Source organism: Elephas maximus, chromosome 19, assembly GCF_024166365.1.
Source record: "Elephas maximus indicus isolate mEleMax1 chromosome 19, mEleMax1 primary haplotype, whole genome shotgun sequence".
In the NCBI taxonomy this organism is placed as follows: Eukaryota; Metazoa; Chordata; class Mammalia; order Proboscidea; family Elephantidae; genus Elephas; species Elephas maximus.
In genome coordinates, this window is record NC_064837.1 from 37,831,784 (window position 1) to 37,857,570 (window position 25,787).

A 25,787-nucleotide genomic window follows, 5' to 3' on the forward strand; every position below is an offset into this window, starting at 1 on the left:
CTATTCTGAGCTGTGCTTTCCTATGCTGGGCTTTTCTATTAGATCAAGTGAAATTCAATCAAGATAAATGGAAAATCCTTAGCACGGATTGAATATTTTTTTTTTACACTTAAGAAAGTTAACTGGTTAACTGTGTGTTTACTTGTGAAGGAAAAGTCCCAAATGAAAGATCTCATGAGTATTTTTGAAATTGTACCTTCAAAGATAACTTTAAAAGATGAGTTACAATGGGGAATTTTATAATATTTTCAGGTATTCTGGAGCCCTGATGGCACAGTAGTTAAGAGCTCGGCTGCTAACCAAAAGATCGGCAGTTTGAATCCACCAGCCGATCCTTGGAAACCGTATGGGGCAGTTCTACTCTGCATGTAGGTTCTCTATGAGTTGGAATTGACTTGATGGCAATGGATTTAAGTTAGGATTTGGGTATTCTAGAAACAGAAGTTATAACATTCAAGTCAATTGCTGGACTTACACAGGTTGCCTTGTATGTATGCAAACAGGAGGGTACTCATAGTGAGATTTAAGCAAAATTCCGTCTCTCTCTCTCTCTCATGTGTGTGCATGTGTGCACACACACACATTCCATTTCCAGATCTCTCTGGAAACTCTTATCAGTTATCAAATACCAGGGTATAAAGCATTTAATCTCCTAATCATAAATGTCTAGAAGTCCATTGCTGGGTACGGAAACACATAAAACATAACACAGTCACATTAAAGTGTCATCAGTCTTTCTTTAGCTATAAATAATATCAAATTATTTCCTATCTTGAAAGGGGTTGGGTGGTGGTGAGTACCAGGAATATGATCTAATCATCTAATTAGAGGAAATAGTTCTTAAAGGAGGGAAAATCTGTATAAAGAATAAAGGCAAAGGGGTAGGCAGCCTAGGTGTTAGGTGCTCTGCTAACCCTTTAAACATATTGTTTCATTTAACCATTACAACGACTTTGTGAGGTTGGTATGCATTCACTGAGCCATGTAGCTTGCAAAATATATTTGACACCTACTTTCTGTCCCTGAGTGATGTAAACAGTTTGTGCTCAACTTTTTTACTAACCTAAAGATTGGCAATCTGAACCCACTCAGCAGCTCCATGGGAGAAAGACCTGGTGACCTGCCTCTGTCAAGACTGTAGGCAAGAAAATCCTACAGAGCAGTTCTCCTTTGCAACGCATGGGGTGAACATGAGTCAAAACTGACTCGATGGCAACCAGAATGTTTTAGATGGAGTTCCTGGGTCATGCAAACAGTTAATGAGCTCAGTTGCTAACCAAAAGTTTGGAGGTCCAAGTCTGCCCAGAGGCACCTCAGAAGAAAGTCTGGGTGATCTACTTCCAACTACTCAGCCACTGAAAACCCTGTGGAGCACAGTTATACTCTGACACACATGGAGTCACCATGAGTCTGAGATGACGTGATGGCAACTGGAAACCAGTAATGGTTTAGGTACTGGTTAGATTAATAGTGAGCAAAGCTCTCGTTGAGCTTAAAAACCAAAACCAAACCCATTGCTGTCAATTTGATTCTGAGTTATACAGACCCTATAGGACAGAGTAGAGATGCACCATAGCGTTTCCAAGGAGTGGCTGGTGGTTTCGAACAGCTGACCTTTTGGTTAGCAGCCGAGCTCTTAACCACTGCACCACCAGGGCTCCTCAGTGAGCTTACGCTCTACAAGTAGATGTGCATTTACACTAGAATTAAGCGCTCTGAAGGAGAGGCTCCTTGTGTTATGTATAAGACCATCTAATAAGTGAACTTGAATACAGGCTAGGGCTTCCCCGATAGAATGATTTGGGGAGCAGGGGAGCAGTATGTGGAATGTGCTCTAGGCTGAACCCCCAGAGTGGGCAGCATCCCTGTGCCATAATCGAAGTTCCTAAAGAAGGCCTGTACTGTTGGAACAAGCCCTGACATCTCAACAGCTGTGTCCAGAATAGCTGGTAATGCCTGAAGCCAGGTACTGATTAAAAAAAATAGGACAGAGAGGGGTCTTCTCTTGGAAATCTGTACTTGTCATGACTCAGGAGGAACAGTGCTCCTGGACACTAATCCCGATCCCTGTGTTAATGGAAAGTGTGTGTGTGTGTTATAAAAAAGGGAAAGAGGGTTTTGCTCCTGGAGAATTTCTTAATTGAGATTTCGTTGTATCATAATATATTTAAGTTTTATATTTTAGCTTCATGCACAGACTTCCATATACAGTTGTGGTTATTTAGAGAATTATATCTACAGAATGTGATTTCTAGTGTTGCATATCTTAAACTTCTATTTTTTCTACCACAATTTAAAGCTACCTACTAAAAGAAAGAAAGAAAAGACCAAAATGGGTATCAGGAGATACTCTGTAACATACAGTAGCTAAAGTGAATGGAAGAAATGATGAAGTAAAAGAGCTGAACAGAAGATTTCAAAGGAAGGTGTGAGAAGACATAGTAAAGTATTATAATGAAACATGTGAAGACCAGAGTTAGAGAACCAAAATGAAAGAACATGCTTCGTATTTCTCAAGCTGAAAGAATGGAAGAGAAAATTCAAGCCTCAGTTTGAAATACTGAAGGATTCTATGGGCAAAATATTGAATGACACAGGAAGCATCAAAAGAAGATGGAGGGAATACACAGAGTCACTGTACCAAAAAGAATTGAATGACAAATATTGAATGATGCCAGGAAGCATCAAAAGAAGATGGAAGGAATACACAGAGTCACCGTTCCAAAAAGAACTGGTCAGCGTTCAACCATTTCGGGAGGTAGCATATGATCAAGAGCCAATGGTACTGAAGAACAAGTCCAAGCTGCACTGAAGACATTGGTGATAAACAAGGCTCCAGGAACTGATGGAGTACCAACTGACATGTTTCAACAAACGGATGCAGTCCTGGAGGTGCTCACTCATTTATCTCAAGAAATTTGGAAGACAGCTTCCTGGCCAACCAACTAGAAGAGATCCATATTTGTGCCCATTCCAAAAAAAGGTGATCCAACAGAATACGGAAATTATCGAACAATATCATTGATATCATACACAAGCAAAATTTTGCTGAAAATCATTCAAAAGCAGTTGCAGCAGTATGTTGACAAGGAATTACCAGAAGTTCAAGCTGGATTCAGATGAGGACGTGGAATGAGAGATATCATTGTTGATGGTTGAAAGCAGAAAATACCAGAAGGATGTTTACTGTGTTTTATTGACTACTCAAGGGCATTTGACTGAGTGGATCATAACAAACTATAGGTAACATTGAGAAGAATGGGAATTCCAGAGCACTTGACTGTGCTCATGTGGAACCTATACATAGGCCATGAGGCATTCCTTGGAAGAGAACAAGGGGAAACTGTGTGGTTTAATATCAGGAAAGGTGTGAGTCAGGATTGTATCCTTTCACCACACTTATTAAATTGGTATCCTGAGCAAATAATCCGAGAAGCTGGACTATATGAAGAAGAGCAAGGCATCAGGATTGCTGGATGAATCATTAACAACCTGCGATATGCAGATGACACAATCTTGCTTGCTGAAAGTGAAAAGGACTTGAAGCACTTACTGATGAAGATCAAAGACCACAGCCTTCTGTATGGATTACACCTCAACATAAAGAAAACAAAATCCTCACAACTGAAACAATAAGCAACATCATGATAAATGGAAAAATAAATATAGAAGTTGTCAAGGATTTCATTTTACTTGGATCTACGATCAGTGCCCCTGGAAGCAGCAGTCAAGAAATCAGATGACATACTGCATTGGGCAAATCTGCTGCAAAAGACCTCTTTAAAGTGTTAAAAAGCAAAGATGTCACTTTGAGGACTAAGGTGCGCCTGACCCAAGGCCTGGTATTTTCAATTGCCTCATATGGGTGCAAAAGCTGGACAATGAATAAGGAAGATGGAAGAAGAACTGACACCTTTGAATTATGGTGTTGGCAAAGAATATTGAATATATCATGGACTCCCAGAAGGGAAACAAATCTGTCTTGGAAGAAGTACAGGCAGGATGCTCCTTAGAAGCAAGGATGGTGAGACTTCGTCTCATGGAATTTGGACATGTTATCAGGAAGGACCAGTCTCTGGAGAAGGACATCATGGTTGGTAAAGTAGAGGGTCATAGAAAAAGAGGAAGATCCTCAACGAGATGGATTGACACAAGTGGCTGCAATAATGGGCTCAAGCATAACAAGGCGAGGATGGCATAGGACCGGGCAGTGTTTCCTTCCGTCGTACATAGGGTTGCTATGAGTCAGAACTGACTCGATGGCATGTAACAACAACAACTAAAAGTACCAGCAATTGCTACACAAAGTGAATATGCAAATACTTTTTCAAGGTTCAAGGTTCTATATATTTATGTATAGATCATTCGCTGTGCAGACCTTTTTATTTTTTATATTTTTAATTGCTAACTAGAGAGGTTAAAAAAAAAAAAAAGAGAGGTTAGAGGGTATTATATGTATTTTCTAAGTTTTGAAACAAAATCATCTTGCTGATCCAGTCATGTCAAAACCTGATGAAAATTGCTTATTTGGTACCATATGATTGTTTGGCATCAGTTTAACATTCTATCCATCTCAAACTCATCTTTTACTTTGAAGACTTTTGTTTTAGTTATCTAGTGCGTCTATAACAAAAATACCACAAGTGGATGACTTTAACACACAGAAATTTATTCTCTCACAGTCTAAGATGCTAGAAGTTCAAATTCAGGGTGCCAGATCCAGGGGAAGTCTTTCTCTCTGTGTAGGCTCTGGGGGAAGGTCCTTGTTATCAATCTTCCCTGGTTGAGGAGCTTCTCAGTTCATGGACCCTGGGTCCAAAGGATGTGCTACTTTCCTGGCTCTTGTTTCTTGGTGGTATGAGGTCCCCCTGTCTCTCTGCTTGCTTCTCTCTTTTATATCTCAAAAGGGATTGACTCAAGAGACACAACCTAATCTTATAGATTGAGTCTTGCCTCATTAACATCATGGAGATAGGGTTTACAACACACAGGAAAATCACATCAGATGACAAAATGGTGGGCAATCATGCAATACTGGGAATCACAACCTGGCCTAGCCAAGTTGACACACATTTTTGGGGGACACAATTCAATCCACAACAACTTTAAAAAGTAAAATACTTCCTATTCTTGTATATTACTTTACAGCTAAAAAATATTTATTTTTAGTTTTATCTTTGAGATACCATAAAGCCTACTAAGGTCGGAACCTGTGTAAGGCAGAAACCTGTCAGAGAGGGAAAACTTCAAATATTTTCCACTAAAACAAGTGCTAGAAAAGTGGTAAGACTGCACCTTGTCAAAGGCAGAAAACTGGTGAGACTGGGAAAACAAGGCAGTCCCATCGAGTTCCAGCTCTCACAGTTTTCACTGTATAGTTTACAATCAGAAGTATACAGTCTGATGACTTTTAACAAATGTTTTGGCAAATGCAGACAGCAGCAGAACCCAAACTCTGATCAAGATAGAATATTTCTGGCATCCCAGAAAGTTCCAGTCTCTTGCACACTCTCCGCCCACACACACATTGAGGCAATCACTGTTCTGATGTCTATTGTTATATAAATGGAATCAAACTGTATGCATTTTTTGTGTCTGCTTTCTTTCACTCAACATGTTTTTGAAATTCATCCATGCCATCTACTGTATTAGTTTATTCCTTTTTCTTGCTGACTAAGAACATACTACAATTTGTTTTTCCATGTACCTGTTGATGGACATTTGGACTACTTCCAGTTTGGGGCTGTTATGAATAAGGCTTCTATGATCATTCTCGTACATGCCTTTGTATGAACATGTATTTTCATTTCTCTAAAGTAAACAGGAATGACATTGCTAAGTCATAGGGTAGGTATATGTTTAACTTTATAAGTAATTGCCAAACTATTTTCCAATGTCATTATGCCATTTTACACTCCCAAAATTTATGTGAATTCCAGTTGCTCTACATCCTTGCCAACATTTATTGTTGTCAATCTTTTTTAATTTTAGCCATTATAATGTATGTGGGGGGTATGTCATTGTGCTTTCATTGTGATTTGTTGCATTTCCTTGATGTTGAATGAATTTGAGCACCTTTTTTGTGTGTTTATTGGCTATTTTTATATCTTTTGTGAGGTGTTTATTCAAATCTTTTGTTCATCTTTAAATTGGGATGGTTGTCACTAAGTTTTACAAGTTATTTATGTATTCTGAATACAAGCCCTATGTCTTGTGAATATTTTTTTCCCAGTCTTTGGCCTGCCTGTTCATATTTTTTAAAGGAGACTCTTTGGAATTTTTAATTTGGATGAAATCCTATTTTTTTTTTTTTTATTATTGTTACTTTTGGTGTCTTGTTTACAAAATCTTTGGAAATATTTTATCTTATATTTTCTTCTAGAAGCTTTATAGTTTTAGCTTGTACATTTAGGTCTGTGATCTATATCATATTAATTTTTTATATGATGTGAGGTATGGCTTGAGATTAATTTTTTTTCCAAATTATTATCTAGTTGTTCTAGTACCATTAATGAAAAGGTTTTTCCTTTCCTGATTGAGAGGCTTTGGCACCTTTGTTGAAAATTAATTTACTGTGTAAGTGGTAGTCAAGTGTTGCATTATCTATTCTCTTCCACTGATCTATTTGTCTGTCCTTACACTAATACCACATGTCTGGAATACTATCGCAACCATTGTCGCTGTGCTGATTCCAAGTCATAGTGACCTTAAAGGACAGAGTAGAACTGTCCCATAAGGTTTCCAAGGCTATATAATCTTTACTGGAGCAAACTGTCACACCTTTCTCCTGTGGAGTGGCTGGTGGGTTCAAATTTCCAGCCTAGCACTTAACCTCTGCACCACCAAGGCTCCTTTCTGGAATACATCCATACCTCACTAATTGACAGGATTAGGTTCCAGAAACCAGATTGTTATGCGAGTATCAGGATTATGCAAAAATGGAGGATGACCACATTGAACCACAAAATGGAGGATGACTACATCATTACATAACTGCCAAATTACATCACTACATAACTGCCAAACCACTGAGAATCACGGCAGTGATTTCTGCAGTGGTTTCTTAACCTTGTTGCATGTTGGAACCACTTAGGGATGTTTAAACAAAATTGGTACCTTGCTCCGACCCCAAGGTAGTCTGATTTCATTGTTCTGGTGTATGACCAGGGAATCAGAATTTTTAAAAGCTCAACCAGTGATTCTAATGTGCAGCAAACTTTGAGAACCACTGGTTTTGTGCTCAAATTTATAGGGATGGAAATTGAAGCCCAGAAATTATGAGTTGCCTAAACTTAGGAAATTCACTAATTGACTCATTCTAAACCCACTGCTTTTCACACAATGTCATATGGATATTTGTTCCAAAAAATTAATGTAAACCTTCAAAACAGCAACCCACTGCAGGTCCTAACCAAAACTGAATAGCTGCCACTTTCTTACCAGCAGAGAATATTATTTAGCTCTTTGTGTTCTACACAGCAAAGTTCTAAATCTGAATTTCCTTAGAGAAGTAACAAAGAGAAGGAACAGAGAGAGAGGGAAGATTGGAAGAAAAAACACGGGCATTAGAACCAGGCGTGTTATTGCACCCCTGGGTGCCAAGTCAATTGCTGTCTTTGTGTTGTCAGTTTTCAAGCTATAAAAACAAAAGACTAGTTGGAGAAACACTACGAAGGCTGAAGCCTTAGGTTTCTCGGGTAAAAACAGAGAATATCTGATAATATTACTAATTTTAAAATTAGCAATTTCTATTTAAATTTCCTTTAAAGAAAATTGCTTTTAACATCGTAGGAAAAGCGCTTTGAACATCATAATGTCACTGCTCAGCATGCACATTTATTTTCTCTCTATGGAATTCAACTTCTTTCTGTTTGGAAATAGAAATTATAGGAAATAGAAAAATGGATGTTATACAATATTTTCACCCCTCGTTTCTCAGTTTGTTACATGGTGGCAGCTTGCGTGTTGCTATGATGCTGGAAGCTATGCCACTACTATTGAAATACCAGCAGGGTCACCACGGTGGACAGGTTTTCACAGAGCTTTCAGACTAAGACAGACTAGGAAGAAAGGCCTGTGACCTTCTTTGGAAAATCAGCCAATGATAAACTTAAGGGTCACAATAGAACATTGTCTGACTGCTTTGGACATGTCAGCAAGAGGAATCCATCACTAGAGGAAGCCATCATTTTTGGTGACGTAGAAGGCCAATGAGGTTGAGGAAAACCCTTGGTGAGATGGACTGGCACATAGCCACGATGATGGACTTGAACATGCCTGCGACTGTGAGGATGCTGACGGATCAGGCAACATTTTGTTCTGTCGTACATAACGTAACCATGAGCTGGAGTTAACTTGATTGTGGTTAATAAACAAACATACACTTTCCAGTTCCTTTAAATTGAGCATATTAGAATCTGTAGTTTTTTTTTTCCAGCATGACATTTTTTAAGCTCCCTTTAAGGGCTGAGGCCACATTTTCCCTAACTTGGAATTCTCTCATTAGCACAGTGCTTGGCGCATAGAGGGCTATCAGAGCGTGCTAACTTCAACTTTCCCACTAAGGAAACACTAAGGGCAGATAGGAAAGCCTCTAGCAAAAGTCCCATCGCTTTTACCTTAAGGACCAGACACTGCTCATTTCAAAGCTTGAAAAAAATCCATGCTATATAGATCTACTCTATCCTATATAGATCTTTCACTTTTAAGCTCCATGTTGGACAACATTCAAAATAAATGTCATGGTTTCACAATTTTTCTCACGTCAAGACAATTCTAGACAAAAGAAAACTGCTCCAATGTATCTATTCAGTTAGGATGTTTGGGCTTTTATAATTTATGATTGTTTTTGTGTTTTGGCATAAGGCATCGGTGGTCTTTCAAGCTATTGACTGTCAGTTCTCAAAATTGCTGCTGATAAAGGATCCATTTTATCATTTTTGAAGTAGAATTGATTATTAAAAAAACCCACTGGTGATGTGCCAGAAGCATATTCAGAATCAGCCCGAGTATTCCTAAAGCAATCATACTTTTTTCTGAACTGAAGCTGTACGGGAGGCCCACTCACACGCTGTCCTATTTGGACAGGGTCAAATGAAGAAGGAGGGCACAAGACATCAGGGACAGTCTGAAGTTTACTTTTGGGACTGTAGAGGGTACCATGAGACTCCAGACGGTCATTTCTTTCTGTTATTTTTATCACCTACATTAGAGGAAAAAATCATGATGGAAGAGCCATGTACTTAATACCTAATTTGGGTATCGCGGAAAATGTAGGTCCAAGGGGACGGCTGAGGAAGAGGCGGGGCTGCAGAGGAGGAGCGAGTCTTCGGGAGCCATCTTGCCGGAACCTGCTTTGTAACCTCTTGCAGTTGGTTTTGAGAATGCCAGTTGTTGTGTGTCGCGGAGTGGATTCTAGCGACCCCAAATGACAGGATACAACTACCCCATAAGGTTTCCTAGGCTGTAATCTTTAGGGGAGCAGATCGCCAGGTCTCTTCTCCCACGTAGCCGCTGGTGGGTTCCAATTGCTGACCTTTCGGTTAGCAGCCAAGCGCTTAAGCTTTGCACCACCAGGGCTCCTTGAGAATGCCAGAAAGGTTGGCAAAGAAGCATTTAGATGAGATACAGCTTCAATGTTAGACATAGTGGCTTTGATCATTTTGGTACTGTGGATGAGTAATTGAAAGTGGCTTTTATTAAGAGCTGCTTTCAAAACTTATTAATTGATAATAAAGAGCTAGTGTATTTTTTAATATTTGCTGATAAATGCTGGCAGTCTAAATGGACAAGGGTTTTGAAATCACCCGTATCAGAAATGCCGATATGCAGAGTGGCTATCATCTACTCCTCTTATTTCTAGAGTCATACTGAAAAGGTCATCTGCGGCCACCGATGGTCACACTATTGTCTTATATTATCAAGTGCTACAGATCATGACTCAATAGTCTCTTCTGTAAAAACTTGCCTGCACCATTAGCTTTTAGGGCTTTCATCAAATCACTTTGTCATTCCCCTGGATGTACCATTTGAGCTAAAAATAACAATTCTATGGCAGTGAACCAGATTTTTTTAAAGCCAAACTCTGAAGGGTTGTAAACTCAATTCTAAAAGCAGTATAGGCCCTGAAGTTAGTCAGTTTGGGTTTGATTCTGATGTCCTGTTATTTACTGCTCATAAGATTTTGGACGCAATTCTTTGAACTTTAATGTCCTCTTCTTTAAAATGGGGACAGGGATACTTACTTTGCAGGGTTACTGTGAGAATTACCTGATAAAATGTGCATATTGCAGCCAGAACAGTGCCTGGCCCATGGAAGGCCCTCAGTAAGCAAGAGCTGCTATTATCATTATTATTTTTCCTATCATTATTGTTAAGTGCTTCTGCTCAAGTCAGACAGACAGACAGCATCCGGATCTGCTCTCTGCCACTTACCAGCTGTGTGATCTTGGAAAAGGCAAATAACCTCTGTGAACCCTCGTAAAAATGTGGAAGTCCTTTTGTGGCTCATTATCTATTGAATGGAGCCCTGGTGGTACAGTGGTTAAGTGCTTAGCTTCTAACTGAAAGGTCAGTGGTTCAAACTTATCAGCTGCTCTTTGGGAGAAAGATGTGGCAGTCTGTTCCCTGAAAGATTACAGCCTTGGAAACCCTGTGGGGCAGTTCTACTCTGTCCTATAGGGTTGCTATAAGTCGGAATTGACTTGACAGCAACAGATTTGGATTTTGGGTTTTTTTTTTTTTTTTTTTGGAGTGCAGATGTGTTTTATTTATATGGGTCTTTTTTTTTTTTTTTAATCTTTTGTGTGTGTGCTTTAGGTGAAAGTTGACAGTTCAAGTTAATTTCTCAAACACAAATGCACACATTGTTACGTGACACTAGTTGCAATTCCTATAATGTGACTGTACACTCCCGCTTTCCACCCCGGGTTTCCCGTGTCCCTCCAACCAGCTCCTGTCCCTTTCTGCCTTCTCATCCTGCCTCTGGACAGGGGCCACCCTTTTGGTCGTGTGTATCTGCTTGAACTAAGAAGCATACTCTTCACAAGTAACATTTTATGTTTTATAGTCCAGTCTATGTCAGAAGAGTGGGCTTCGGAAATGGTTTTAACTCTGGGTTAACGGAGTGTCTGGGGGCTGTGGCTTCGGGGGTTCCTCCAGTCTCAGTCAGACCATTAAGTCTGGTCTTTTTATGTGAATTTGAGTTCTGCTCCATACTTTTCTCCTGCTCCGTCAGGGGCTCTCTGTTGTGTTCCCTGTCAGGGCGGTCATTGGTGGTAGCCGAGCACCATCTAGTTCTTCTGGTCTTGGGCTGATGGAGTCTCTGGTTTATGTGGCCCTTTTGTCTCTTGGGCTAATATTTTACTTCTGACTTTGGTGTTCTTCATTCTCCTTTGCTCCAAGTGGGTTGGGACTAATTGATGCATCTTAGATGGCTGCTCCCTAGCTTTTAAGACCCCAGATGCCACTCACCAAAGTGGGATGCTGAACATTTTCTTAATAAACTTTGTTTTGCTAATTGACCTAGATGTCCCCTGAAACCATGGTCTCCAGACCCCAGCTCCTGCTACTCTGTCCCTTGAAGTGTTTGGTTGTGTTTAGGAGACTTCTTAGCCTTTGGTGTAGTCCAATTGTGCTGACTTCCCCTGTATTGTGTGTTGTCCTTCCCTTCACCTAAGATGATTCTTGTCTACTATCTAGTTAGTGAATTCCCCTCTCTCTGCTTCCCCACCCTTGTAACCATCAAAGAATGGAGGGCATCATGTTGAGTGAAACTAGTCTGTTGCAAAAGGACAAATGTTGTATGAGACCACTATTATAAGAACTCAAGAAAAGGGTTAAACACGGAGGAAAACACTGTTGTTTTTTTTTTTTTGGTTTATCTATTAAGTATTCTCCTGGTCATAATAGGACCCCAAATTTCCTTTGGGGTTCATCCCTCGACCCCATTCTCTGTTTATTTGCATTGGGTGCTATTTGAAGTGACTCAGATCTAGCCAATAAGAGCTGTGTTCCCGTGGCTGTAGAAATGTGACTCGGTGAGAGTCAGTGAGATGCAATGATGCCCTGGCCCAGACTCTTGGGCAAATAAGTCAAGTCTGAGGATGAAGCAAACATAGAGGAGTCATAGTCTAGGCATAGAGAGAAAGTAAATATCATTTGAGGCCCTGAATCAAGCTGTACCTGGAAGACAAAATTATTCCATACCTTTTTGGTTAAATCAGTCAGTTGCTTGCGGTAATGCAACTGAAAATGTCCTAACTGCATTACATAGCTTTTGTGAGGATAAAAGATAGTTTTGTACATAAACATTTAACACAGTTTCTGACACATATTAAATGAACAATAATGTTAACTATTTTTACTTTTCTCAGAGTAGAATAAAATCCTTGACAACTTCAATCTTTTCTCCATTTATCATGATGCTGCTTATTGGTCTAATTGTGAGGATTTTTGTTTTCTTTATGTTGAGGTGTAATATATACTGAAGGCTGTAGTCTTTGATCTTCGTCAGTGAGTGCTTCAAGTCCTCTTTGCTTTCAGCAAGGAAGGTTGTGTCATCTGCATATTGCGGTTGTTAATGAGTCTTCTGCCAATCCTGATGCCCTGTACTTTTTCATATAGTTCAGCTTCTCGGATTATTTGCTCAGCATACAGATTCAATAAATACAGTGAATGGATACAACCCTGATGCACACCTTTACTGATTTTATACCACCCAGTATTGCCTTGTTCTATTCGAACAACTGCCTTTTGGTCTATGTACAGGTTCCACATGAGCACCATTAAGTGTTCTGGAATTCCCATTCTTTGTGATGTTATCCATAGTCTGTTACGATCCACACAGTTGAATGCCTTTGCATAGTCAATAAAACTTAGGTAAACATCTTTCTGATATTCTGTGCTTTCAGTCAAGAGCCATGTGATATCAGCAATGATAACCTCGTTCCACGTCCTCTTCTGAATCTGGTTTGCATTTTTGGCAGTTCCCTGTTGTACTGCCGCAACTGCTTTTGATTGATCTTTAGCAAAATTTTACTAATATGTGACATTAATGATGTTGTTTGATAATTTCCACATTCTATTGGATCACATATGTTGTTGTTGTGTGTCATCAAGTCAATACGACTCATAGTGACCCTACAGGACAGAGTAGAACTGCTTCTTAGGGTTTCCTAGGCTGTAATCTTTACAGGAGCAGATCACCAGGTCTTTTCTCCCGCAGAGCCAATGGTGGATTTCTACTGCCAACATTTCAGTTAGCAGCTGATCGATCACTTAACCATTGTGCCACCAAGGTTAGCTGTATCATATGTAAATGGAAAAAATTGGGAAAAACATCAAAATATTAGGGTTAGAGTGCCAGACATGTTCAAGTGTCCTGAAGAAGTTAAAATTTGTTTGTATCATAGTGATAGCTTGATGTCTTAGTTATCTAGTGCTGCTATAACAGAAATATCACAAGTGAGTGGCTTTGACAAACAAATTTATTTTTTCACAGTTTGGGAGGCTAAAAGTCCAAATTCAGGGTGCTCTCTCTATGGGAAAGCTTTTTCTGTCAGCTCTGGAGGAAGGTCCTTGTCTCATCTGAGCTTCTGCTCCTGGGCAATCTTCATGTGGCTCGGCATCTCTCTTTCCCCATTTCTGCTCTGCTTTCTTGTTTAATATCTTTTCTATCTCAAAAGAGATTAACTCAAGATACACCTTACACTAATCCTGCTCATACATAGCAAAGACAGCCCATTTCCAAGTAGGATTATAGCCACAGGCATGAAAACAAAAAACAAAACAGCCTATTGCCAGTGGATTAGGACTCATAGCGACCCTATAGGACACAGTAGAACTGCCCTATGAGCAAGGGTTTCCAAGGAGCAGCTGGTAGATTCGAACTGCAGACCTTTTGGTTAGCAGCTGAGCTTTTAACCACGACGCCATCAGGGTTCTGGGTTAGCGTTTACAACACATGTTTTGGGGGAACATAATTCAATCCATAACACTTGGGTTGTTAAGATGCATCAACAGCTATATTTAGAAAAAATATATATATATTTGGACTATTGAGCTAGAGGCCCAATTCAAGCATCATCTATCAGTTTTCCCAGGCAGGGATTTAAAGGAAACAAACGAAAGAATCTTTTCCACAGATAACCAGGATAAGTGTGGAATTAAAATCCCTCCAAGTATCCCTCATACATGGTATTCCACTAACTCCTTGCATCTCCCTTTATCAGTCTTCAGTTAACGATGTAAATGTTAGATTCGTCCCCTGAGGAATTCCCCAGCTCACACCAGTCTGGAGAAGGACCTACCCTGATATTGTAACAAAACTGATTCTTCCTATGAATCTCTGATTCACCCTCAGAATCATTACAAGTCTGTTCTCCCCAGTAAGAATAAACTCAAACCAGTTGTCGTTTGAGTCAGTTCCCCCTCATGGCAACCCCATGTGTGTCAGAGTAGAACTGTGCTTCACAGAGTTTTCAATGGCTGATTTTTCAGAAGTAGATTATCAGACTTTTCTTCCGAGAAGCCTCTGGGTGGGCTTGAACCAACCTTTTGATTAGCAGCCAAGCGTGGTAATCGTTTGCACCACCCAGGGACTCCTCCAATAGCAATAAAAAAATCAAACCTATTGCCATCGAGTTGATTCCAACTCATAGCGACCCTATAGGACAGAGTAGAACTGCCCCATAGAATTTCCAAGGAGTGCCTGGTAGACTTGAACTGCTGACCTTTTGGTTAGCAGCTGTAGCACTTAACCACTAGGCCGCCAAGGTTTCTGATAGCAGTAGATACCATTTATTGAATGCCCATTTTACATTGGATCCTATATTTGGTACTTTATACATTCTATATAACACTCTGTGAATTAGATATTATTAGCCCCATTTTACATGGGGAAGTGGACTTCAGGAGGGTAAACAATTTATCCAAAGGCACACAGTAAATGCCAGAGCTGGAATGTGAGCCTCAGTTTACCTGGCTCTGATTGCCTCTCCATGAGCTTCTCTGGTCCCTTTGCAGGTGTCAGGTCCCAGCTTGCCTCTGTAGCATTTAGCATTCCAACACTCTCTAAAGGTTTGGGTCAGAAGCTGCTCCTTCAGCAGTCTGTTTTAGGCTTCCTAGTCCCTGTTTGTCATGGTTTGAATTATGTCCCCCCAAAATATCTGTCAACTTGGCAAGGTCATGATTCCTTGTACTGTATGATTATCTACCATTTTGTTAACTGATGTGATTTTCCTATGTGTTGTAAATCCTATCACTATGATGGAATGAGATGGATTAGTGGCAGTAATATTGATGAGATCTACAAGACTAGATAGTGTCTTAATACAATCTCTTTTGAGATATAAAAGAGAGAAGTGAGCAGAGAGACAGGGGTACCTCATACCACCGAGAAAGCAGTGCTGGGAGCGAGGGTATTCTTTGGACCTGAGGTTCCTGTGCTGAGATGCCCCCAGACCAAGAGAAGACTGATGACAAAGACCTTACTCCAGAGCTGACAGAGAGAGAAAGCCTTCCCCTGGAGCTGGCACCCTAAATTTGGACTTGTAGCTTACTGGGCTCTGAGAGAATAAAGTTCTCTTTGTTAAAACCATCCACTTGTGGTATTTCTGTTACAGTTGTACTAGATGACTAAGACACTGTTATAGCACCTGCCCCAAGGGCCAGATTCTTGAAAGCAACTGACTGATGCTACCTTATCCAGGGCAGAGGCAGGGACCTTCACCAGGTCCACCCACAGGTCCCTTAGAAGAAAGACCTTCCATCTTCTGAGACATCAGCCATTGAAATCACTACGGAGCACAGTTCTTGTCTGACACACATGGGGTCTTCATGAGGCAGAGTTGTCTCTATGGGAAGTGGTTAGTGGTTACCCTGTATTCTAGGTTCTATTTTAGGCACTGGAGGTTCAGAGGTGAATAAGGCAGAATGGCTCTTGATCTCCTGAGCTTATACTCTGATGGGAGTCAACAGAAATAATTATCTAAATAAAGATATAATGAAGATAATTTCAAGGAGAGTAAGTACTAAGGAAAATTAAGCATTAAAGAGCCGGTAGTCTTTGTTTAGTTTTCCTTTGTTTGGAGGAGCTGCTCACAGGTTAGGGTGGAGGTACTACTTTAGCTGGAGTGATAACAAAAGATGCATCTGAATGAAGAAATGAATAATGAGATGGAGCCAGCTGTGTGCATGGCTCTCTGAAGGAAAAACATCCCAGGCTAAGACAATAGCAAATGAGAATACCCTGAGGTCGAAATGAGCTTGGCATGTTCAGGCCAGAGGATGGGAGCTGTTGGGCTGCAGTAGTGGATGGTGATGGGCAGTAAGGATGAGGTTGGAGGGGCAGGTGAGGCTGGGTTAACCTGAATCCTTTGGTCGTGGCGAGGATTTTGGATTTTATTCAAGGCACTCCAGAAAGCCACTGGAAGTTTCTATGCTGGCAGGGACATGATCTGATTAATGTTGTAAATGATTACCCTGGCTTCTACCAGAGTGGAGTCTAGGTTGTTGGAGTTCAAGAGCACAGGCTGAGCTATCAGTTAGGAGGCTGATGCAGCAGTCCAGGTGAGGGATGAGGGTGGCTAGGACTACTTGCCTTGTGACCAGAGCTCTCTTTCCGTGGGGTAACTGACTCCTTCCAAGCCAGCAGTTCTGATTTTCTACCCTGTTTGTAAACATGGCTGGGAAGGGATGGGGAAAACCCTTGACCTCAAGTCTTTGGCCCTGTCTGCTTCTCACTGGTCCTTGTGGTAGGCTACATAGGCCTGGCTCTGGGCAAGCTGCCCCGTCTCCAACTTCTTCAGGCTCCCTTTGTGTTCCCCATGACCATGAAACCCGAAAGACCCTGTTAACCAGAGGTGGCCTTCTTGGTCTCTGAGTAGATTTGGGCCTGCATCTCCATAGGCTTCTTTGGGTGTCTTTTGTTTACACGAGCTTAACTCAAGCATGAACATGCTGGTAAAAAAGACTTTCAATGCCTTATTGAAAGGAAAAAAAGAAAAGACTCCAAAAGCTTTTTGGACACCAGATAGCTTCTCCAAAACACAGCTTGATGAGTTAAGTGTAAATGAATCAGAAACATGTGGATTGGATTTCTCTTTGCAGGCACTTGGGTTTAAAAAAATGAAAGGCAGGGCTTAGGGGAATGAGGGAAAGCATGGCTGGGTTTTGCAAGGACCTGAATGAGAACTTCACAGAATGGAGGGCCCCAAACATGGTGAGATTTTCCCCTGCCCTAATTTCTTTCATCCCTAGACCGTGAGAGCAGCTTGATATATGTGGCATTCTGCTACATTTTCCTTTCAGACACTGTGTTCCTGGTATTCCTTGTTTCTTTGCCAAAGGCCTTGTTATGTTGTGGGTAAAAACTATGTTTCACCAAAGCCATTTTTACTTAAATATCCTAAGAAGTTCACAGACTTTGTTCTCATGGGGCCCAGGCTTTTAATGGCATAAACTGAATCAATCTTTCAGGCTTTGCTGCAGCCTTGTGTGGACTCCCTGGGTGGTGCAGGCAGCTAACGTGCTCATCTGCTAACCCAGAGGTTGGAGGTTCGAGTCTACCTAGAAGTGTTTCAGAAGAAAGGCCTGGAGATCTACTTCCAAATACCATTGAAAACACTATGGAGCACAGTTCTACCCTGACACATCTGGTGTCACCGTGACAACTGCTTTGGTTTTTGGTTTACAGCCCTTTGTAGTTGAAAGAGGCAGTGTCTTGACTCCATCCTGGGACACACACCAGCTCAGTGAGTTTGGACAAACAAGTAGTTCTATCTCAACCTCAGCTTTCTCATCTGTAAAATGAGGACAGGATGATTCCTTCCTCATTTGCTTCAAAGAGTTGTTTGGGAGGGTTGTGTAAATTGCAAGGACATATAATGATATGAATGATTACAATGAACATACCAGAAAGGTTGTGAATGGCTTTAAAATGATGCATCCAACTTACATGGAAGCGAAATGTAGTAAAGGGAGCAAGGATGAATTTTGTTCTCTCTTCTCATCTTTTATATTGAGGGAGAGTCCAGATGTAGCCTAAATTGGAATGAGATAAACAAGGAAGAACACAAAAAAAATAGTATCTTTTCCTGTCCAAGCTACACAGTTGTCCATGACTTAGAATTCTAGAGTTTTAGATCTTGGAGAACAGCCTGTTAATCTCTTTATTTCACATGTGAAGAATCTGAGGGCCAGAAGGGGGAAATGACTTGCCCAAGGATATATATAACTACCTCATTAAAAATATTACCAATGCTTATGGCTGAGAGGATGAAGTCTATTCATAGTGGTACGACAGTCACATGGAATGGAGTTCAGTTATTTGTTAATCATCATCTGAGTATATTGTATTTTTAGTTTTTTTTTTTTTTTTTGTTCCCAAAGCTTAGCAGAGTTCCTGGTACACGATAGCTATTCAATAAAAACTTTGCAGAATGAATGACTAAGTGAAGAGTACCAAGTGGGAGAGGGAGGGGTAGAAAATAAAACCATAGTTCCTGTCCTGGAGGAGCTTACAGACTAGCTGTGGAGACGAGATGTATAGGAAGAAACGTGAGAGCTTGTAAGTGAGAGTGTTGTAAGTGAGAATATTGTAGGTGACAACAAAGTGATGGCATGTATGAGACTGATTTAAGTCCAGTGAAATAAGGCTCTTATTTTTTTGTCCTTAAGGAAGATATTTTTAAAGAAAATGGGATAATTCATGTCTACAACAAATGGAAACACTGGTGGCGTAGTGGTTAAGTGCTACAGCTGCTAACCAAGAGGTCGGCAGTTCGAATCCACCAAGCGCTCCTTGGAAACTCGATGGGGCAGTTCTACTCTGCCCTATAGGGTTGCTATGAGTTGGAATCAACTCGACGGCAGTGGGTTTGGTCTACAACAAACAAGACATGTGTTGGTATCCATATGGTGGACCTGCAGTTTTTTCTCTGTCATTAACCTTTCCTTGAGTAAATAGGGTCCTTGTCTCAAGTCAGACCAATCAATCTACATAACACTCTGATTTCAGCTCTTGGTCCAGGGATAGGCATGTGACCTTGCAAACAGGCCCAGCCATAGCCCCTTCATGTTATTTGGTATATGAACTATTTTCCTTTTGGATAGTCTGTCTGCAGGATTAAGACTTGGGTAGTTAGTGGCCTTCTCTCCCAACATGCAGAAAGATACTAACAATGAAGTCAATGGAAGATCAGAAGTGGAGCCAAGAGAAGGAGAAAGGAGCAGGTATGATGACTTATTTAAGTCCCTGGATTCACCTATGCCTTCAGCCCACCCTTGGTCTTCCAGTTACATGAGCCAATACGTTCTTTTTCTCCAAAAGGGTTTGCAGTTGCTTTTATTCAAAAGGTCCAAATATAATTAGTAAGTATCTCAGCCTGTTAGGATTGGTGGGGAGGCTGTGTGAGTTGATGGGGATGAATGGATCAGCTGAAGAGGCCAGCGGTGGAGGGCCTTCAATATCTGGCTGAGAAGTTTAGGTTTGAAGTGCTGGGTGATGAAGAAGAGTGGGAAGCAGGTGAGACCACCCTCCACCTCCTCACTGACCCAATATCACTTCTACTTTCTGGCCTAACTACCAGAAAGATCCACCACTGGAATCCATTATTTGGGTTAAGTCAGAAGTTCTTCAGTGGTGCCCAGTAGAATACAAGCTCTTCTGGGCACCACATGAGAAAGGACTGTGTGTTCCAATACATTTGTTTTCTTTACTTCTCTGAGAAGCTCCACGAGGCAATTGGAATATATGATACTTCCTAAACTTCTTTGTTCAAAGAAATTTTTTTTTGTTTGTTTTAAACCCTGTCTGGAGGAGCCTCTTACAAGCCATCCTTTGATAGATTTTGAGGTAAGGCATTCCTTCACCAGCAGACCTCTGCAAAGTACAACACTACTTGAGAAAAGTAACATATTATTTTAACTCTCCTTCTTTCCACAAAGAACAGTGTGAATGCAAGGGTAAGAGACCAAGAACTGAGTGTTGGAGAGAGGAGGAAGAAAGAAGAGTGCTGGACCAGTCCAGAACCCTAGGATAAGGAAGCAATGACAACTGAGTGAGATTCTTGGAATTGAACTTTTTGGTAACTAAGGCAGAAAGGAGAGGAGACTGTGACGAGTCTCTTTCCTGAGTTATTAAGAAATCGCTCCTCTAATATTCTCGAGTTTTGTAGTTAACACCTACTAAAAGCATCAGCAAGCATAGTGCATTGGGAGAGACAATGAACTTTTTGTTTGTTTTTAGCACTGAACTCTAAGAAAAAAATTGATCACATCTCCTTACATAAGGGACACCGAATAACACAATAGATGATCTTCAACAGCAAATTTACAAAAGATACAGAAACGTTCTTCATATAGCTATTTCATCTACTGACACTCAACAAAAACCAAGGACATAATATGAAATTACAGTTCTCTGAAGGAATGTCTACAGTGAACTAAGGACTTGTAGCCTGACACATTGCTTTAAAAAAAAAACGAAACCCAGTGCCGTCGATTCGATTCCGACTCATAGCGACCCTATAAGACAGAGTAGAACTGCCCATAGAGTTTCCAAGGAGTGCCTGGCAGATTTGAACTGCCAAGCCTTTGGTTAGCAGCCATAGCACTTAACCACTACGCCACCAGGGTTAAGGTGCTTGGTGATCTCAATTCATACAGGAAAAGACAAGGGCTTAAGGACCCTCAGGAAGTACAGCTAACAGGTTAACCCAGCAGTTAATCCCCAATGTACAGAGAGTAAGTTATCACCTTAGTTAACTGCTACCGGGGACAGCTGAGAACAGAGTTCTGAGCAAAAGATATGTAGGACAGAGCCACTTTGAAGGCAGAGGCCAAAGGCGGTAGGGTGGGAGAGGGGGAGAAGAGGAAGGTAGGATGGAAGTGTTTAGGTGGAAGAGGCATAAAAGCTCATGAAGATTCAATAAAGGTGGTCTCGGAGACCATGGAATTAGACTCAATTGTAGGTCAAAATCTCACTGGTAGATAGATGGTCTAAGACAGTACTGGTACAATGGAGCCTAGCCCTGAGACTTCAAATCAAAAAGTAAAAGACCAATAAAGAGTGCAGACTTCGAAATTATTGTATTTCTAAGTGGGAAAAAAAAAAAGTGGAAGAGACCCCAAATTCAGATAAACAGTGTTATTCATGCATGACTCAAGTACAGTTGAAAATGTCAAAGAAATTTCATCCTTTACCAAAACCTCTCTGTTGCAGAGAAAAGTCAATAACTGCATACTCCTTATGGTTATAACATGTTTTTTGGGATGAGCTGCCCCCCACTCCAATGATCAAATATTATGCCTTTTGACTGACTACTTTGCATATACAATCCTATCTTGGCCTCCAAGCTCTGATGGTCCTATTCAGGCTCCCCAAATCTCTAGCCACAGCCTAAAACCCTGAATTTATTAAACATTGCACCGTTTGCTCAAATCTTGAGTTTCTTCTCAGAATATCTGGGAATCTTTAATTCCCACAAAACCCATGAGCCTATATCAACATTTATTTTTCAATAGTATGGAACTAGTATGGAAATGTAAATGTGGAATGGAGAAAGGCAATGGAAACTGTTCAGCGAGCTATGATTTAGGTGGGGGTATCAGCCAACAAAAACCCTATGAATCACAATGGTCAGATCCGCAAGCGATCATGAGGATGGCACAGGACCAGGCAGTGTTTTATTCCTTTGTGCATGGGTTCAGCATGAGTTGGGGGCTGACTCCACATCAGGGAACAACAACAACTACAACATAAAAAAAAAAAAAAAGTTAAAAAGCATGTGATGACATAACCAGAGCGTGAAGGCTAGGGGGAAGGTTTGAAGGAGAGTAATGTTGTTCACTGCAAAAAAAAAAAAAAAAAAAAAAACTATGGGAGGAGAGGAAAGAGAGTAGTAATAGATTTTATGGGTCCTAAACAAGAGGAACCAGAGAAGGAAGAATAAGAGTTATGGAAGGGAACTTTGAGACTATCTTAGGTAACCACCTAATGTAGTCACTTACAAATAAGAAAACTGAAGTCCAAGTAGACTGTCATTTTTCTAAGGTGAGATCGTGGCAGAGCTAAGACTAGAATCCAAGTCTCTAGACTCCCAGTTCAGTGCTGTCTTTGCCATGCTATGCTAAAGGCATGCAAGTGTAGGAGAGAGCTCTCTTGTTATCTATAGACCTGGGTTGAGCTTGAGTGGGCTTAAGAGCACAGGGAAAATCAGATATGCTTGGGAAGTTTTCCCAAATCAACAGAAAAAGCAGGGAAGGGAGTGTAAGCAGACTCTGCAAACTTCTTGAAATTTGCTTCCAGTGCCTTAATGAGCTCCTGAAAACCAGAGCTGCTGGAAAATACGGAGATTCCACTAAGGTGGGGAGGTCTAAAAGGCAGAGTAGGCTTACAATGCATGAAAAACGCCCCTGCCAGGCATGCAGGGGGCACGCAGCCAGCTGTTTATATTTCAGGAGAAGGGCAATGATACCGATGGAATCTTTCACTAGAGAAAAAGAGGCCCCGACGCACTGGATAAGTTACACAGTTCAGCCTCTTTACAGACAACACAAATCCGCTGTGGTCACTTGGCCTCACTCTGTGGCTCTCTCATCATTGATTTGACCCACATTTACCAGCCCTCGCACAGAGGAGATGCTCTTTTCCCAGAGTGCTCCAGCTCCTTTCCATTGCCAATAATTTATGAACAGTTCCTATTGGAACCTGGGTCCCTATCGCCATCTTTAGTGAAAGTCCCGGCTTGTCTAGCTGGAGGAGAAAAAAAGTCCCACACAAGACACTCCCCCTCCTTCCCTTTCTCTCTTTGATCTTTACAAAATGTAATGTCACACAATGGCAGCCTTGGAGGTCAGACTTCCCTTGTTGGTTGGCCTCTCCGAGAGGTCCTTAAATCTAGACCCGTTGGAACCCCTTGGGATGGAGGTTAAGGTACAACAGCAGGTATCAGAGGGGCTGTGACAAATGAGACTGGTGTCAAGAGAGACTGTTTAAATAAACAATTGGATGCTCGGAAGGACAGCCTAAAACTTCAAATCTTTCTCTCCCCTCTGTTATTTTTTTTCTCCCAAAACAGAAGATTAAGTTTGCTGTGAACATGAGCTGATGAAAAGGAGTCACACAGTGCTTTGAATAGGACCCCAGACAGACCCACAGGAGAGCTACAAATTGCTTGTGGAGACACCAGTCTCCCTTTACAGAAAGTTCGCATAAAGTCCACATATCTTCTTTCTATAAGGTACTAACTTGTAAATTAACCTTTAATGGTGTATAAATGATGTTCTGAAAGAGCTGCTTATGCAGTCATATTTATGATCTAGAAAATTGCAAATATTTACAAGATTATAGGTGTTAATGGTCTGTCAAAAATGTTTGTATATTGTACATACATTAAACCCCGGTTTCAGACCACCCTGGTATAAAAGACCACCACTCCCTAGTCTCATATAGTGTTTCACTTTGATTCCATATATGCCAATCCCTATAATTAGCCTGTTCCCTAATATAGATCAAGTCCACTTTATAGGAAATTCTCCCGATAGTTTTCATTTAGTTTAAACCCAGTACCCAGGCCGCCTATGTAAACTGTTTGCTGAATGGCCCAGGATGGCCAATCGATCTCATGTCAGCCCTTCCGAGGTTCCTGGGCGATGGCCTGTGAACTTGTCTGTCTGGTTTCTGAGTGGCCCCACTGTAATGCCTCGGTGCCCCTGGTTTGATTGCTTTCCTGAAAGTAGACAACGAAGCGTATATATGCAAGCTCCCAGGGACTCAACCTCTCTGCTGACGTTTGGTCATTCAAGCCCTAAATGGACATGAGCCACAGACACAGTTCCTTTCAAAGAGCTGCTATTGTTTCAAGAGCACCTTCGCTCTGTGCTCGACCACAGAGAAGTATGCCGGACAAAGGGGGGAAAGTCTCCTTTCTCCTGTAATTGTCAATCCTATTGTGATTCGTCTCTTCGGGACTCTGGCAGAGTTACTGTTCCGGGGGGGTGGGGCAGAGAGAAAATAAAAAAAGGTCACAGGTTTGTTTGGAAAAGGTTCTTCCATCCTCGTTTATTATCTCATTTGTGCGTTTTCATTAATGTCAAGCTCTTTCCATGGCTGTCTGAAGATGATCAGGCTCCCATGACATCTGCCAGAAATTTGTCTGCTTCACAGGGATTTATAGAGCACGGTTATTTCCAAATGTTACTAAAGGCACCGGCTTCCCACCTACTCCGATAAAAACGCGCAGAACAATGTTTGCTCAAGTCCTGACGTGCAAAGATTAACTTCTGAATTTTTATACAGATCTCCATATAATCACTCCCTCCCACTCCACTCCCCTACCCCACTGTCAAAAACAGAGCAGGGGAATCATAAAATCAGTTTTCCCTTAAGCCCTTTCACAAGCCCTGAAAACACACACTTAATTTTCTTGAAAATAAAATAGGTATTTGGGTGGCTGTGATGGATTGAAACCATTTAAGTCTTCACAGAGGTCTTAAGCGGAACAGGCCGATGGCCCTGGGCCCGAAATGAGGAGCAGCAGGCACCACCAAGTGAAAGGGAGAGGCCCCTGACCACTCGAAGGAATCAGAATCGCTGTGTCGGGAAGAGAAGGACCCACTGGTATGCTTCCTCCTCTCTCCAAGATGATTCTCAGAGCTACCAAGTCTTTCTACCTGCTTAGTATTTGGGAAAGATTTGTCAACATGATCTCAGGACTCCTGGAGGGCTTGGACTTAGATAATTCCATTGAAGCTGCTCTGAAAATCTCTCTTCTTGAATTGCCTTTCAGACCTATTAGGCTAATGATTTCCCATCTGGGAACCTGGTCCCTTAGGGATCCATGCAGGGAGAAATGGCTTCTTTGAGACATTTCCAACATGTCAAAGACGCTCACTGGAGTCAGAGAGCTATTTATGACTCCAAAACCAAAAAGCCAAACCCATTGCTGTCAAGTCGATTCCGACTCATAACAACCCAACAGGACAGAGCAGAACTTCCCCACAGGATTTTCCAAGGACCAGCTGGTGAATTTGAACTGCCAACCTTTTGGTTAGCAGCTGAGCTCTTAGCCACTGCACCACCAGGGCTCCAGACTCCAGCTACTTGGAATCAGGTCGCAAAGGATAACTGAAACATATTTTCTTTCTTTTAGCTAAAATTCTATCAACTGAATGTGTTTATGCTGGCTTTCTTATGGTGGCATTTCTGATTAATAATGAAATGAGGAAATCAATGACTTCTCAGCATCTGCAGCTGGTTGAATAGACAATATCAAGTTCAAAATATGGCATCTGGGAGGAGAGGAAGAAAAAGAGGCCCATGGAGCTGAAATGTGGGAGCCACAGGTTTTGGAGCTGGTGAAGGCTACTGTGCACCAGGTCACCACGTGCTTTATTCAGGTACCAAAAGAGGTAACTGAAAAGTATACACAAGAGGCAGACTCCATTCGGGGGCAGATTCCAATCTCTGTTCAATTGTCTTTTATGTTTATCTTGGAAAGCAAATAGCTGAACTGCCAAATGTCGTATCTCTGCTTGTTCTCAGAAAAGAGGAATAAATTGTCCTCCTTTCTTACTCAAAAAGGGTGCAGAAAAAGCCCATCTTAAAATTAGGAAGTGACCCAGGCATCAGGCAAGGGAGACTCTTTGAAACATGGCTGCTCCCACTGCTGTTCAAGAGGGAGGCACCTGGAATAGCCACACAAGCAGCCATGCTCTTCTTCTCTGTCTCAAATAGTCACACAAGCAGTCAGGTTCTTCTTCTCTGCCTGAATTAGTCACACAAG

The 25,787-nt window shown here is 41.3% G+C and overlaps 1 protein-coding gene across 6 annotated transcripts in view; it reads right to left on the reverse strand.

The window, feature by feature from the left end:
* The window catches only part of ANKFN1 (ankyrin repeat and fibronectin type III domain containing 1), a 463,794-nt gene that overhangs the window by 276,201 nt on the left and 161,806 nt on the right, over positions 1 to 25,787 (reverse strand). Inside the window, exon 1 of one of the 6 annotated variants that reach the window (XM_049859422.1) lies at positions 17,957 to 17,999. The exons of the other annotated variants lie outside the window; for them this stretch is intronic. The gene's annotated coding sequence lies outside the window, so the exon portion shown is untranslated. Of the gene's footprint in view, positions 1 to 17,956; positions 18,000 to 25,787 lie in introns of those variants that run through there. 6 annotated transcript variants of the gene reach the window in all.